Raw genomic sequence first — 17845 nt, forward strand, 5'->3', positions numbered from 1 at the left:
GGGATTTGGGAGGCCAGCAGAGCATGGGGATCCATATGTCTCCATCCCATCCTCAGTTCCTCCCTTCTTCTGTCTCAAGGCTTCAAGTGTCACATGGTAAATGTGCCAGGGCTCTGTAGGAAGCCTTCTCTACAATTCTGCTACTCACATAATCCGGCCTAATTGTCAGCCTGTACTGCCCTCTGGCTGCAGTAAATGTGGGTGTCATAGAGGTTTTCCAGATCTCATGTTGTGTCCTGCCTTGGTGGTTGGCTGACCTGAACCCACCATTTTCTTTCAGCGGTGTGCCCGTGGTTCTTAACCTGCCATATCTGCAGTCTTTCATGGCAACCGCAGACACCGTGTGTCCCCAATGGTAGACATGCTACAGAAACTCATCCTCCCCCTCCTGCACCCTGCTCCAGTCAGCACAGGTGACACTCCTAGCAACAGCGCCCCTACAGCTCACCGGGGGTCGTGCAACCCACTTATCATGAGCAATGCAGCCTTTGCTGCCATCCGGCCAGTGAGGGATCCAATTCCAGAAATCCCTCTGAGGAGATGCTTCCTGGACCATTTCCAGGATGAATTATTTTAGTTTGGATTCTCCCAAAAGTAGATCCTGAGACAAGAATTCGCATTGTGGTAGGATGGGTATTTGCTTTAAAATTATTTGTTAAATTGCTCATAGTATATGTCTATATTTTACCTGTTTGGTGGTGTACATGCTATATTTCTCAATTAATTTTCAAAATCTCTCCTTGTACTATATGACAAGATAAATTCCAGGTGAATTAAACATTAAATATGAAAATATGAAATTATAAACGTATCTAGAAGATAATGTACGTGTTTTACTGACATCAGGCTAAATAAGAACATCCTATGCATAAAACCACTGGAAGATTTAATAACTCAACAATTGAATAATTTAAAATGTTAAATTAATAATAATTTTTAATAATAAAAGAGTTCCACAAACTATCATACATAAAAAAGGAAAGAATATTTTTCATGTACAAAAAACATTAAAGTAAATGACAAATTGGAAAAAATATTTGCAAGACATTTTACACACAATGAGTTAATAGGCAGAATATAAAAAGGAACTACTAAACTTGATAAGAAAATGACTAGTTCCTGATAGAAAAACAGCCAGAAGATAAGAGCAGGCAATTCATGAAGGAGTAGTAAAAATGGTCCATAAAGATGAAAAACATCTTCAACCAGGAAATGCAAATTAGAATAATAAGACGGTTCCAGTTAATTGTTTCAAATCGAACATACAGATGCCCTCCTCAAACATCATTAATATGACAGGAAAAGGACACAAAAGGCATAAACCCACAGGACAAAGAGAATGGCTCAAGAAACATTAAAAAAAGGTGTCAACCAATTTTACAAAATGAAAACAGATGGACAAGTGATTGATGAGAAAGCCTATCCCTCAGTCTGCAAGGAGAGCCAAGGAGAAGACAACCCCTGCCCTAGTTCCCAGATGTGAAGTTGCTGGAGGCACAGGAATCTCTGAAGGTGGGGTGGGGAGGAGGGCTGATGGAGGGGAGCCGGCAACCTCCTATGCTCTTGGTGAGCATACAGATCAGGGCACCTCTATATTTCTGAGGCTCCTTTATCACCTCTTTTCATTCTAAATCGAGTTCTTTCCCCTTACAGAGTAATAAATAGTAATGACTCCTGCATTTACTCTCATGGAAGTTTCCAAAATATTTTCATCTCTATGACTGTTACTGGGACAGTCTGTTTTTTGCATCTGTTTTAAAGACAGCCTCCCTGCATGCACTAGAAACATGATATGGCTGCAACAGTGACGCTCTTGCACCCCTTGAACAGAAATCTCAGATAGCCTCTTTAAGCAGATGTTTCTGAGTAATGATTCTGATAATCAGTTCAATTTAGGAGAACATAATAACAGTTCTCTGGAATATCTTGTGAGGAAAAGCTTCCCTGAATTTATTCAATGCACATACATTGAGCACTCTCTGTGCACAGCACGACACAACATGGCAAACAAGACTTTCAATTGACTCTTGCCAGAACCTACAAGGGCTTCTAGGTTCTCTCAGGCTGAAGACCAAGTTCCTTAGTGTGGCTTCTAAGACACTGCCTAGGGTGGTTCCTACCCAGCTGTTTCTCTCCCCCTACCTCCTTACCTTTAGGTTCAGGTCTCCAGTCCCCTGGACTTGTTTCCAGTTCATTCAGCCACATTGGCTTTTAGTTCTCAGGTGAGCTCTGCTTTCTGTCACTGAAGGATGCTTGCTGGCCTCTCTGCCTGTTATGTTCCATCCTCCCCACCCCTACTCTCCCAGCTTCTACTCATCCTTCTCACTTCCGCACAAGCCTTTTACTTCCAGTAAACCTTCTAAACTAGGTCAGATGTCTTTGTCACACTCTCTCATTGTATCTCATTCCTTTTCTTCAGGGAATTAATCTCAGTTGGTAATTACACATTCATTGATATAATTATTTGCTTAATGTCTTTCTCTGATCCTGGAGTGTGAACTCCAGGATTTTTCTCACCATGTGATTTCCACTGCTTAACTCGGTGTCTCGAATATGGATGGCGCTCGATCTACGGAAAGTGAAAGAATGGATGCCTTCAAGGAGTTTAACTTTACTAGTTCCTTCAAAGAATGGTTTAGTTGCTGCCAAGTTTTGATCTAGTTAAAAAAACAGTACTCTCTGTGTAGATTTTCAGTTTACAGAAATTTAGTTTTGTTTGGGGAAGACGGGAGACTTGGGATTATATTCACCCTAGGGGCCGTTGTGACAGAGATGGTATCACATCTTCCTGGTGTGGTTTGTATACATTCTGTTTGAAATAAATTTTATTAAGTAATTAGAATCTAGGTCATTCTAGAATATTGATGGTAACTATCAGTACCTGGCTCAGGTATTAACAGGTACTCTGCTAAATTTGAATAGTTCTTTACAAATTCTGGACTTTAAAAAGACCATGGAAAAATTCAATAAAGAAGAACTGAACTCACACAAAAGACAACAGCCAATTGCAATGTACAGTTTAAGTGTAAATATGTACACAGCGTGTTGGAAAGGACACACAGCATACTCCTCTGTGGTGACCTCCAGTCCCCTGCTGGGGGGCTTGTGGTCTCTCTCTCGGTGCCATTCAGATTACCTTCTTCAGTCTTAACTCAAGGGCTGTAAGGCACTGACTTCCTTTATTTCCCACACGTATTCATGCCTTACCAGATCCAGTAAGAACAATTCTTTTGGGAAAAAAAATCCATCCTTTTGCCAATAGTAGAGAGTTCTTAGCCTATTTGAAAGTGTTAAAGGTTCAGTCTTTAATTACAGAAACTTCCCCACTCTCTCCCCTCCATTGTGTCTGCTGGCACGGTTCCATCTGCTGCTGGAACTTCTAGTGTGAGTTCTCTGAAAAGCCTGGCATTTCTGCCAGCTATGGGGAGAGGCTGGTCTCTGCATTCAGATACCTCTTTCCGCAAGAAGCCACCTGCATTATTCTTTTCTATGCTGTGTGTCTGTGTCTCACTCACTGTGTCCCACAGTGTCTGCATCCTGATGTGGCAGTGAGAGAGCAGATCGCCTCTGACAGAGGTACAATCTGTAGGTTAGGGTTAATTGGAACACTCACCGTGTGTCACCATCAGACATCCCCTTGGCTACCTGGCCTGGTATTTGGCCATCATTGTTTCTAGTTCACGCACGTGTAATCTGTAAGGGGGACTATCCTTCCCATTTCGTAGAGCCTTGGGCGTGCAAGGGCAGGCAAACTCTTAATTAGAGTCATTTATTTTTATTACCAATTGTTAATCACCAAAGGAGGAGTTAGAATTCAACTAGGGAAATTATTTATTGACAAATTTTTATTGATGAAATAATTTATCAAAGATTTATTAAAAATTAAAAATGTCTGCAAAAGAAAATTGTATCAAGTAAGATCGTAAAAGGTGCGTCTGTAGGTCAGGAAGGGCTTTCTATTGGGGGCTGGCTGTGTAAGTGACGTCGGAGATACTGGGGCTTTCACTTCTGAAAAAGAAGCTAGGATGTAATATTGCAACTCACAAGAAAGGCTGCTGTAAGACAAACATCGTGTGGCTGGGGGTGACTCCCTTTCCTGCCCAGTTGTATTTGTCCTGATACCTATTCCAACGTCTTAATCTGCTTCCCAATTTGGATCAGTCTATTCTTCTTTCTCAGTTAGCATGACCTGAAGATCATCTTATTTCATATGCCTGGTCGGTCATTTCAGCAACAGCTTTTCTTCCTGGCGCGGACCTGCTCTTTGCTGAGTCCTTTGGCTCAGTGCCTCTGACCTTGGGTGGCTGGGACTCTTGAGTCTCTCTGGCTCCCTTCCCACAGCAAGTGGTGATTCTAAACTCTAAGACACTGTTTTAATTGTTTTTTATTTTTTTTAAGTCTTAGAATAAAATTTTAAAGTTATACCTGAAGAAAACACTTGTGAATTTCTCAGTTCACTGAGTTGGTATATTTGATTCAGTTCTTTTGATATGTAGCAAGGGAGAGACTGTGAATTATTTTCTATACCATTTTAAAATATTTTGGAAATTGTTATAAACATTAAGTCAGTATTTTTTCTTACATCCTCTTTCCTCGCCCTGGGAACGTGAGGATTGGGTTATAGTGGCAATTTTCTATTTTAGAGTAAGATCCCACTCCAGAGCTTCCGGGACGCCAGTCCTACCAGCTCTTTTGGTATATAGTCATCATTCCCTTCACTTGAGAGATCTTTAATAGAACCCTTATGCTGTTCCTGGAGGTGCATGCTGATATGTTCTTAAATTCTGAAGAAGCTGGTATATTCTGTGTAGAAAGACAAAATATTTTGTTTTCTCCTTAAAGGATTGCTAGGCATCAATGGCGCCATAGCCACTCTGTTCAAACATCTACTCAGGACTGAAACAGAGTCGGCATTTCAACCTGGGGTTGCTCACTGTTCTCACCACTCCAGTGAGACTGAACACATATTAGATCAGCCAGTCCAAAATCCATTTTAAATCACCAGAAATGGAAGGCCAGGCTAGGGCTTGGCCACGTGAGTACGATGGGAAATTCGGCTGGATTCCTCCCTGGGGTGTGTGTGTCCGTGTGTGTGTCAGGGGGACGTAAGAGACTTGTAAGCCAGGAACGCACCTTACCACAGGTCTGTTACACAGACAAGGAGTAGACAAGTCAAAGTCAGAGAGGTAAGAGCAGGGTTGGTCTCAGGGAGATAATGTGCTTAGAGAAGGAATGTGTCACCAAATCTTTGCTTTAAATGAATGTCTAGAGTTTTCCTTTGCTAGCCCAACTATAATAGGTCAGGCAGTCAGGGGTGGCTTATGTTTTGTTTAACTGGGTCAGTATGTCCTTTAGCCAAGCCTTCTCACTCTGTCTTAGGAGGCACGCTCTCCATTGGAGTGCCTGGTGTTTCCTTTGGCAGCCAGATCCCAGGTGACTTCCTGTCTCATTGCTGTCTGGTTGGTTCTCTGGGACTGAGAGTGGGGTCTCTGCTATGGGCCATGGGGAGAGCCTTCCATTGAGAGGGCTGACTGGTGTCCAGGTCTAGTGGTGCGTTAATGGTGGGATGTCTATGTGGCAGTAGAGCCCTGGCATTGACCTTCTGGATTATATCCTTGTCACCTTGTGAGGCATCAGTATTCTTACACTGAAACCAGATATCCCGGAGGGCATGGACTTTATCTTCTTTGTACCATTCACTTGTGTGAGGCGGGTAAGAGTACATGAAATAAATTATATTATATCTGGTAGGGAGCAGGAAGAACCCGTGGACAATGGGGTGATTAAAAATAACAAAGTTACAAAGTGCTTTCACATACATTTTCACTTGAGTCTCACAACAACCCTGTGAGGTAGGCATAGTATATAATGTTTTCAATTTCATTTTGCAGAGAAAGACACCAGAGACTAGAGAGCTTAAGTAATTTGCCCACAGTCATGATAAGTGCCAGGACCCAAACTCGAAGCCACGTCTTCCAGCATCGCAGCTTGATTCCACCTATGAGCAGCTACAACCTGAGGGCTACCAGTCTGATGACACAATGGGGAAGGCGCTTAGTAAGTGAGCACCTAACTTGTTGAAAAGTCAGGTGGTTTAGAAAGAATACATTAGAAACCAGCATCCATAGGATCACCACTTTCAGGGGTTCCCCCGGGGGCTGCTGCTTGTTGGCTTGAATCTTGTGGGTTGCTTTGGCATATTAGATCATCTGAGTCAGCCTGGGCAACTAGGAGCTTCCTGGGTGGTCAAAGAACAGAGATGAGGGAATTCTCGTGGCCACCATGACACTGCTGTAGCATCGTCATACTGTTTAATTGTCTGACTTCCCCACTGGAACGTAAACATCTTAGGAGCAAGCACTGTGACATATTCATCATTGTATTCTTGGAACTTATTCCAGTTCTGGGCACATAACAGGTCCTTGATAAAAATGGGTTGAATTCATGGGGGAAAAGGGTGTTTCATGGGATGCTTCCATATTGTACTTGTAAGAGATGGATTGGCATGGAAGAGGTATTACAGATGAATGTGGAACTGGATACAGGGAAAGCTCAGTTATTTTGAGGGTGGGTAGTGTACACAGGCACTGTTATTCCAGGGTGTAATCTCGTGATCCAAGTGATCTTTGTCTACGATGACAAATTTACTAGATGTGGATTCAAACTGGTAGCGCTACGTTAGTCAGGAATCCATGCAGAATGTAGGGTTTTGATGGCCACTTGGGATAAAGGCAAGTCTCCTGTCATGGTGGATCATTTTGGTAAATATGCAGATAACATTGTTTTAGTAATATGGAGGGTGCTCTGTGATCAAATTCTCCAAAGATGGTTAATCACAATCACCAGTGGCTCAACAAAGGTGGGGAGAGGCCTCTGTCTCTTTCTGGTTCAATTCGGCAAAGGCACATTCTCCTTGGTCCTCCACGTCTTCTTGGCACTTGGCCATCAGAAGTCCCAAGACCCACAGTTGAGACTGTGTTGAACCTTGAACAGGTGGAAGCTGGAGGACCAAGCTGCCGCGGTTCAGGCTTGGACCTCAGCGTGAGTGCTCCTGACAAGGACACACAGGGAGGAAGTCCACTGCATGGAAGCATCCCTCCAAGACCCCGGGAGGACCCATGACCTGTGGCTGAAAGCAGCAGTCCCATTGCTGCCTTCTACGAGTGGACTACAGCAAAGATTTTTGGGTGTCACAGCCTGGTGAGTTCAACTGTCTTGAACTGACTAAGAATTCTTAACTTAGGATATGATACATCAGCTCACCAGTTTTGGGCACTCAGGATCGAGTGGCTCCTGAAACCAATAGGTGGGAAAGAGATCAGTGGCTCTGGTGTTGCTGGAGGCTATGGGTCATCCAGAGGTCCTCCCAGTTGTGATGATTGGTGCAGGCCATGACTGGATGCCTGGCTTCTCCAGGTACTGGGGCCAAATTTCAAACATGGCCTTAATGGCCAAGTGTTCCTTCTTTCAGATGTCGTAGTTTCATTCTGCAGGGATGAAGCCTGTGGGAAAATAAAGCATAAGGTCTCATCAAGGTGGATTTCAGATAAAGTTTGGCTTTCTACTGTCCTGCCACTACTTATAAGACATTGGCTCCACTTTAAAGGTCCATTGGTAACAAAATGGAGCATGATGACAGCCATTGCAAACCTCCCATGTAGGGCATCGTAGGTTTTCTGGACCTCAGGCAGCCATAAGAAAGCAGAGTATATTGCCTGCTGGTTCAGTAGAATCTTTTTTAGGGAGGGCCTGGGAGTCCAGCCAGATCTGGATGAGGGCACATCAGTAGTTACACTAGATAAGGCCTTGGGTATCTTCACCAGAAAATAAACTCGCCGTCACCCTCAAGTGGAGAGCCAGCAGAGTCAGACTGGTCTTGCTACACTGTCACATGCAATACCCCGGAGCCTGTCTGCTCAGGTCTTGAGTCTCTGACCTTGACTTTTAATTGTTAGTTTCACAACATGCATAAGCTTTAAAACATTAATAATTAATGACAAATAGAGAAATCCTATTAAAGTTGTAACCTCTAATTAAATTGGTATTGTTAAATGCATTTTAACCTACCCTTGTAAGTATGTGCTCGTAAATAAGGAACTTCCTTCTTTCTCAAAACCCAAGGGGTAGATGTCATAATTTAGCCATTAAATAACATAATCTTAAAAATCTAGATCAACAGCAGGAGACCTAGGCACAGATTGTGAAGCTTAACTTTGGCCAGCATTAAGGATCAGTGTGAACCTTCACTCTATGTCACAACTTTTTGGTTTATCAAAATCTTTGCTAATGTTATAGAATTTAGAGAAGCCCAAGTGTTTCTAAAAGCTGTTAGTGGATTGATAACACTTACCAGTTAATTGAATTAAATGACCTGTTATTTCAGCAATGCAAATGGGCAAATGGAAATCAGCTCCAAACACTTTAGAAGACATTTCCCAAAGTGAGCTCTGTGAACACTAAGTCCATGAAATGGGTTTTGTCATTAAGCAGATTTGGGAACACTGCATAATATCTACCTCTTTTGAAGACTTAAATTATACAAATTTTACAGTCTGTAGAAAGCCTTGTAGTAAATAATCTTATTCAATGATGTTTAACTCAGTATGTCCCCAACATTGCTACATGGAGTTAAGTATTTGAGGATTTTTATCAGCATTTTGTAGAACTGGTGCTGCACAGAACATATTTTAGTGAAAATGTAAAACAAAATACTCATTTTTAAAAGACACGTTTTCCCCATCAAAGGGAAATAAATTAGTAAATTTATTTTAGTAAATCACTTACTAATTATTTATTACTACAGTTGTCTTAGAATGAAGTTGGGTTCTTTGGACAACAGGAAATGTACGTGCATCAAACACGAATTCTGCCCTTAATAGGCTCAGAATCTGGCTAGGGAGATGAGTCTGTGACACACAAAACAGTATCAAACACTTGGAGACGCCATACAACCAAGTGCTAAGTTGAATGATGCAGGCTAGTAGATAGAACACTTCGGGAGGAAGCTCAAGTATTGCAATAATGGAGGAAGAAATCGTGGAGGAGGTGAGACCGGTTTTGGGGGATAGCTAGCATTTTGACAAGTTGAGGGCAATTTTACTTGAAGGCAAGAATACACAAACTTGCAGGGCCCTATGGCTCCTAGAAGCATGAAGTAGTGTGGCAAATGATACTCTGTTACACCGTAATCATTTAATTCTAATATATCTTGAGGCTTTCCCACCCAAGGACAGAATGCTATATATCAGTTTAGGTGTTTTTTTTTTCCTAATTCTTCTATACTTTAGAGTTCTTACCTGGTATATTATAAGGAGTTGCTTAATTGTTTGTTGTCTTTGATAATCTAATTGATGGCAGGGAGAATATTTTATTTATATTCCTATCCTTGGAAACTAATATCTTTTTATCCTTAGCATTGGGTCCGTGGTAGGCTCCCCATAAATCTTTTTTGAATATGTGAGGGAATCAGTGAAAACATTAGATGGCAGAAAATTGTCTACACAGAACTAAATGTTGCATCAGGGAATAATGAGCAGAATTGGAATGTGTAGTGTGCTCTTGAAAACCAGGCAGAGGATTAGGAAAGAGGAAATCAACAAAGATTTTTAACAGAAGTAGGCAGAAAACATTATTTATGATAAATCAAATTGTCAGCAATATTCAGGTTGGACTGAAGTAAAACTGGACCAGGGGATCCATTGAAATGATTGTTAAAGCAGTCTAGTTACAAGGAGGTAAGGGTCTAGAACAAAAGCTCTGAAAATGTAAGGGGAAAAGGCACAAATGCCAAGAGGGTAGGTCTCTGAAGCTGGCTGACCAGGAGCAAGAAGTGTAAGTGAAAGGTTATTTTTTAAGTCTAATAATAGCTAACATTTATTGGATGATTATTATAGGTTCTACCAGGCATGTTAGTTCAGTCTCTACTTCAGTCTCATTTATTACCTGCAGCAATTCTGTGAGATGGAAACTAATACCATCTCCGTTCTACCAAGAAGGAAATAGATCAGACAGGTTTAGGCATTTGTTCAAAGTCACACTGTTAGTAAGGAGCAGAGTCAGGACCAGAATGAGGTCCGTCCTGCCACAGAGATTATGTTCTCAGCCCCAGTCACCTCTGGAGACGAGATGGATGTTTGTTCTTTTGACAGAAACATTAGAAGAAAAGAGATGGGACTGGGATATCTGAATTTTAAGATGATGGTGAAATATATCATTGGAAAAGATCCACATGTTTCCAACAGCTTTGATCTTGATTTAATAAATGGTCAGTTTTCCAAATGGTCTATTAGTGTATTATTTGAAACATGGCCCCATCAGTCGTGTGAAGAGGACTTCCCTCTGTGAGGACAGGACACCTCGCCAGGAAATGCCTAGTGGGGACACACCTGAAATGTGACCTGAAGGCGAGTCGCTGCTGCTAAGGATGCCTTCATGCCCAGGGGCAACGTGGTGCACAAGCTTGCCCTTCAGGCTTATAAAGGCTGCAGTCAGAGTGAGTTATTTGACCTGCAGGATTCTGAGGGCCACACCGAGGCTGTGATGTGCTTTTCTTCCTGTTGACATAGACCACCTCACTGAGGCTTTAGGGACTGTTTGCCCGGAAACATCACATCCAACCCCTGGGGACCGGATGCGACGTGGTGGGTTAGTGTTTTATGTTGCCTTCGTTTTTAATATTTAGGAAAGTCTTCTGTCTGCTTTTTCCATTGTTGTGTTTACACTCTGTGGTGGTTTAAATGCTAATCACAAACAAGTTATGCAAAAAGGAAAAAAATCAACCACAGAAAAATCAAATAGTAACTTTGACTGATACATTTGAGAAAGGGCTGATTTTAAAGAGAAAAACTTGGATCAGGATGATCATAATTCAGAATTGCAACACATGTTTGATTTTTCTTTGTCACTTTTGTTTTTCTCTCTCTTGCTTGAGCTCTCTCTCAGGTCAGTCTGTCTGGACAATTCATTGCAGAAATAAAAGGGGAATCATATGTTCTTATTTTAATATTACTGGTGTGTCTGAGTAGCCCACGATTGCCTCAAACTCTAAACTGTTTGAAATTTCATATGGTTTTATTTGCTTAAGAAAATGAAGAAAACTGAAACAGAGGAAAGATCTATGAATGAATTTAAATGATCACTGTAATCATGGCTGCATATTCCGCCACATGTAAACAGGGCACAGGAATTCTACCTTTTCGTCTCAGACTGCCGGTGACTGAGATGATTTGTTCAAGCGAGGCTGTCGGAGCCGTGCTTGGCATAGTCCGCTAAGAAAACCTGACACACCCACCTACATGTGCTTATGACCTTTTGCAAATATCTTTTTTTAAGTTTAGTTTTTATGTTGAATATCAACAAACAAAAGCAACACATGATAATTATTATATTAGAAAGACAGTGTACAAACAATTTAGAGACACTAAAGTCATACAGACACAGTAAAGCAGAAATTAGAAAAGGCTCAAGTGAACATAAAATAAAATGAATCACATCATGTTGGTAGACCCACACAGCTATTCAACTGATCTGTGTTAGAAAACCAGTATCAGCACATTAGGTTACAGCTTCTTATGCATAGGGAGCAGTCTGGAACCTACTCTTTCTAATAGTCATTCTTGATGACCAAAACTTGTACCGAATTTCTAAATGTGCCCCTTATAGAATGTTTCTAAATCTTGCTGGTAAGAAGTCTTTTTGATAGCACAGTCTCTCTCTCTCTCCCTTTCCCCCCACCTCTTTTTTTTCCCATTCACTATTAATTTACTTACCACTGAAATACCAAAATTTAAAGATCATTTCATCCCAGGACTAAGTTAAGTTAGATCTGACATTACACTTTCTATCTATAGAAAATTTGTGCATTCGAGATCATAATTCCAGTGGGATAGTAAAATTTGTCAGAAGAATTTCTCAATTGGAAATACCTCTAAAGAAAACTGAGAATTAGAATTAGGGGGCATTAGTTTCAAAGATGGAATTAGCATAGACTCAGGAACTATTTCCCTTACTCCTTCAGTTTTTTGGACATTTACATTTTAATTGCTTTTTTAAAAAAATTTACCCTACAGAATCTATCTTGTTGTAGAGATTTAAACAAGTGTTTTGCCCCTGAAATATTAAACATGTACAAAATATTCTGAGTAGAAACAGAAAATCTCACATGCTTTATGACAACAAGGACAGAAGGTAGGATATAAATACTGTGGCAGAGATGTTAAAGCAATGCACGTTTAGAAGACATCGATATAAACATTATAGACGAATTAAGTGAAAACCGTGCTAAAGGTATTTTCCTTGGGACTTTGGTAATTTGTGTTTTAACGTGTTTTCTTTTTAATTCTTGTAAGGTAACAGTGATACCTCATGAAATCTGTTCCTTTTTATGTACAATACACATCACACACACGCGCGCGCACACACACACACACACACACAGAGTCAAAGTCAATGGCAGTGGGTGGTTTATGTCAGGGCTGGTTTTGACGCCGCTCTCCCAGAATAAGATAAATGTAAGTGATGAGGAGCTCCTGGGGTTGTTTGAACTCATTTTGTATTCAACACTCTGCCTGGCCCCTTTCTCATCTCTTTCTCCCTCTCTTTGTATGTTCAAGCCTACTTGAGTTTCTTTTTTCTTTTGTAGAACTTGGTTCTTTTGATGTGTGTTTCAGGGCACGCCCTGTGGCAAAGAGAACTTCCCAGGAATCGGAAACATCAGCACACGGATCTGAAACAGCCCCTGTGCAACAGCCAGAAAGATTCAGGCCAGGAGCTCAGTTTTCTTTTTCCAAAAAAGCATCAAAACACACAAGAGAAGGGCAAACACGCAATATAGTCTATGCATGTAATTTTAAAGGGATCCATACAATGAAATTTAATTGCGACGTAGGCATTTGGTGAGATTTTTATCCTGGATGGAGCCCACAAGAGTAATTTAACCTGAGCTATGTCTACCAATATTTGCATATTTGCTAGTTTAACCAAATCCCCCTGCAGTTCTAAATTGGTTTGTTTCTGTTGCACGGGCCTTATGGCATCAGCGTATCTAAGATCTTCAGTGGCGCGTGGTCCTGATACAAAATGACGTGGTACAGCGCAATGCTGTAACTCTCTGTTTACTTGTTTATGAGGTTGGAAGAAATCGTTGAGTGTTGTAAAAACTGCTGTTAGAAGGCACTATCTCTATTAGTCAGAGGAAGTTTTGAGAGAAGGAGTTAATTATTTTACATCCCATATCAGTATTTCTATTTTCATAAATTAAAAATACTTAATAAAATAGTGTTATGTTTTATTTAAAATATCTCTGTTTACTCACATATTATACTTTAAGTGGCAAATCTTTCAGGACTATGTCACTGAATTAGAACTTGGAACTGAAAATAAAAAAAAACAGAAAATAAGGAAAAACAGTTTAGTTTTTGTTTACATATACACAAACTTATCACCTTGAGATGTTCAAATAATATTTAAACTCAATTTTTACCCAAATCTCTAAAAGAAGCATTTTACTTATAAAACCAAAACAGTTAGAAAAGCAAACTTAACTAAAAATTTGGTAATTACTGGGTTTGCTTTATTGATTTAGAAAACCAATCTCTGTTAATTAGATATATTGTTTACTTCTGTATAAATGAGTTCATTCTCATGTGTGTATATTGCTAGATCTATTGAAAAATAGTTCCTAACTGAATAATAAATTAAAAATGTTTCTAAATGAATAATAGATGTAGGAACAACTTGACCAGCAAACAGTTGATATTTTCAACTAAATTAGATCCATTTAAGTAAACGTATTAAGTACTATTTATGTGTTTGTGCTAATGACGTTACCTATTAACTCCCAGGAAAATAATTTGTGATATCACTGAATTCATTCAGCATTTTCCAACATATTTCATAGTTAGATAACAAAATCAACCAGCTCATTGCCACAAGTCCTTTTAACTTTGGTCTCTATGCTCACAGCTTAAAAGAAAGAGGAAAAATGATTTCTGAAATGACTGAATGATTCAAATATTAATAAAAGACAAAATTTTAACAGTAATATAAGAGGATAATTTTAACAAAGTGAGAATAACAATAAGATAACTTTTATAACTACCTTGTCTCTTGGGTTTTCCCCTATGTATCTGGGTTACTATTTATGAATATTTATGCAAAAATCTATAAATAACATAAAAATATCTTTGATAATAGGAAAGACTGGGGAGTCACGATACTTGCTTAAATGCTACCAGGAAAGTTTAATGCGGCCATTTTATTTAAACAAAAACCAGATCCTTAATACAACACAAATACACAGAGGAGAGTAACAAAGAAGTATTTTTATCTTTCTGATCAACATACACTAATCCTATTTCTTTCCTCAGTGTTAGATAATATTTCTAGAAACTGGATGCTTCCAAATTATTGGATCCTAATTTTTTTTTAATTGAGGTATAGTCAGTTTACAGTGTTGTGTCAATTTCTGGTGTACAGCACAATGCTTCGGTCATACATGGATATACATATATTCATTTCCATATTCTTTTTCACTGTAAGCTACTATAAGATATTGAATATTTTCCCCTGTGCTATACAGTATAAACCTGTTTATCTGTTTTATATATACCAGTCAGTATCTGCAAAGCTCGAACTCTCAATTTATTCCTTCCCACCCACCTCCCCCCTGGATCCTAAATTTGGTAAGATTCGCAGATGCAACTCAGACGTTGTATCACTTTTCAGCTTCCCGGCAGTGGCTGCACGCAGAGTGTCAGACAGTGTTCTCGTCCTGTTTATAAAGGTCAGGGAAGCCACAGGGATTGAAGGAGCAACACACAGGGCCTCCCTGTGTACCCGGGCTCGCTGCTGTGACACCACATCACACCGACTGTCAGAGCATATATTTTAGTGGTGCTAGAAATCTTGTTTTTCCATAGTTACAGTTGTTCTCTGCCTCTTCCTTCTTTTCTACAGAGATGCTTTCTTTGACCTGTACAATGACCTTGAAGTTTGGCATGCCAGGTTGTCTGACTAACCTGTACTCTTTGTATGAACCCCAAACCAGAAAATGCAAGTGCTTTTATTTTTAAAAATATGCAAAATCTAAGAGAAATTTAGCCTTTTCAGTCTGACGAGTTCTAGACTTAGCAATGTTTCCATTTATTTGTTGACTAAAATAAGATTTCCTTAGTGTCTCTCTGAAAATTATTACAGCCATGTTTACAGAAACCACTTGGGACAACAGATACCTATGAAATTTGTCAAATATTTTCTTCTTAAACAAAATCAAAGCATAGTAACTGATTAGAAATTAGTTGACTGAATTTGATCCAATTTTAAAATAAATTTTTAATTACATACAGAGTAAAAGTATGCTTGAGACACCACCTCTACCCAGGTCATAATGAGTGGTTATTTTACTGATTAAATTTACCAGATAACCTTATAGTCTGTATTTTACTACTAGAATTGTGAGATGATTCCATTTAAAAATTAGTTATTAGCTAGCTTCCAACAATTTTATGTATTTTAAAAGAAAATAGTTACTTGATTCAATTGAATATTTTCTGTTCTTTGGTTTCTGCCCCCCTCCCTCCCCCCAGTATGTCTCTGCGAATGTCATGTAAATATTTTTCTGAAAGAACAATGGGTTGACGTTCTGTGCAGTTTCCCCTTGAGCTCATGATCAGTTTTTTAGGGACTTCAGGGCTCAGCTGTTCCAAACCCCTCATTTTACAAAGGAAGCAGTCTTGGAGAATTTACATGACTTTTATCAGTCAGATCTAGTACCATAGTAAGTGCTCAGTGAACAAGTATTGACTGAAGGAATCGATGTAGAGTCACTTAAATACAATACTGAAGCACTTAAGACATTGCATTGCAATGACTTATTTAGAACAATATACTCCCACAAACGCTGTCTCATAGGCATGACACCACCATGAATCAGAAATCTGAATAGATTCCATTGACTGTAGAAACTATTTAACAGGTGAGATAACTGAATTTGAGGATCATTAAACGGTTTGCCCAACATCTGACAGCTAATCAATGGAAGAGCTGAAATGTGAATTCCTACTTCTGCTTCTCTCTGTCTCTCTCCCTTTTCTCTACTCTTGGATAAAATACAGGAACTGGTGTTATTCATCTTTGTAAGCTCACAATTCTTGGGTAGTAAAGAGCACTTGATGAATGATTGCCGCAGGAGCAAACCCAGGGTCCAGCTTCCTTCATCTACACTGCCATCCATTCAGCCGGCAGGAGGTGGCACTGGAGAAGGTAGACGAAGCCTGAAATCTCTAAGGTATAGAAATGCTTCAAACCATTTAAACTAGCAAAACTTACTGTATGTTGTTGGTAATTTATGTAAGGGCTGTTCTGCTTCTTGAATGTGGTTTAAGGAGGACAGAATTTGCTGCAGGTTTCTTGATGCACCCGATGCCTGAGTACACAACACCATGTGCAGAGCACATGGTCTACAGACTCACATGTGAGTTAAACTTGACCCAGGGAGTTCAACCAGTCAATACTGGGGCTCTCCTGCACCTCCCGACACGTGCCCTCCAACTGAGTTTGCACCACGGTCCTGGGGTCCTGGGTCCAGAATAACAGCCATGGAGTCTAGGAGGTTCCTCTACTCATGGATCCAGACTGGTTTTCTAAGGAGATGCTCATATCCCAGGCAGGGGCCCTGAGGGCAGGGGCCCCACCAAGTCCAAAGGCTTTGCTGTTTCTGCTCTTGGAAGCAGGAATATTTGGAGAGATTGGGGTCCTGCACCAGAGAGCCTCCTCCGAGCCCCTGTCACTGAGGGCTCCCTCTCCTCAACATCCCCCCTCTCCCCGTTTTTGTGTTTTTGGGAAACTCTTGTCCCCTTCCCTTCCTAATGCTCTCAAAGTAACTCCCTGGCATCTCTGTCTCTCCAGATCTCCCAATGCTCTCTCTCTGATAACCTTAAGTTTGTACCAAAGGCAGAAAAAGCACCTGCTTCACACTTTGCAAAGAAACACAAAGGGTCTGGCTCTGTGCTTGGAGTAAAGAAGGTGGGAAAAGTGTGGAAAGTAGGACATAGATTCGTATTTCAAAAATATCCTGCAGCAATACTTTTCAAAATAATGCCGAAGTGCTCTGACACATCCCCACCAGGGTGAAATTATCATTGTTAGGTGACAGGGGACTGTCTTTGCCTCTTTCCACGGGCAAATGGCCCCAGCATCTCCCTACATATAGCTACTGAGACATCTCTCTGGGGGTCACGACGAAAGTCAGCCCGCAGCTCAGATACATCACAGGTGCTCTGTCTTGGAGGAACTGCATTAGAGCTTCTAGAAAAGAAGTTTTATTTAAAACTCTGCCTTAGAAGTAGGAATTTCTTTGTTATAAAAACTTCAAAAAATTAGTATGTACTTGATACCTAAGTGGAATTATAACAGTATAATCATAATACATTGGATCTGAATAGCAACACAATACTCTTTTAAATTTTATTTTTTACTTTTGTTTGTTTTTTGGTGTGGGGTGGGTAATTGGGTTTATTTATTTATTTTTTAAGTGGAGGTACTGGGGTTTGAACCCAGGACCTCGTGCATGCTGAGCACTCGCTCTACCACTGGGCTGTACCCTCCCCACCCCAATACCCTTTTGAAGTGCATTTCCATGAAGGCTCATTTGCAGCCCTTCAAGTCTCAGATCAAACATTACTGCCCCAGGGAGGCCTTTTCTGACCACTCTCTCTAAATAAATTCCTTCCTCCCCAATCTTTTACTTTAGTTCCTTCACAACCCTTTCTCCATTCATAATTAGCTCATGTGGTAGCCGGAATTCCAAGATGGCCCTCCAAATTGCCACACGCCGCTGTGTGAGTTC

Source organism: Vicugna pacos, chromosome 2 (genome assembly GCF_048564905.1).
Source record: "Vicugna pacos chromosome 2, VicPac4, whole genome shotgun sequence".
NCBI lineage: Eukaryota > Metazoa > Chordata > Mammalia > Artiodactyla > Camelidae > Vicugna > Vicugna pacos.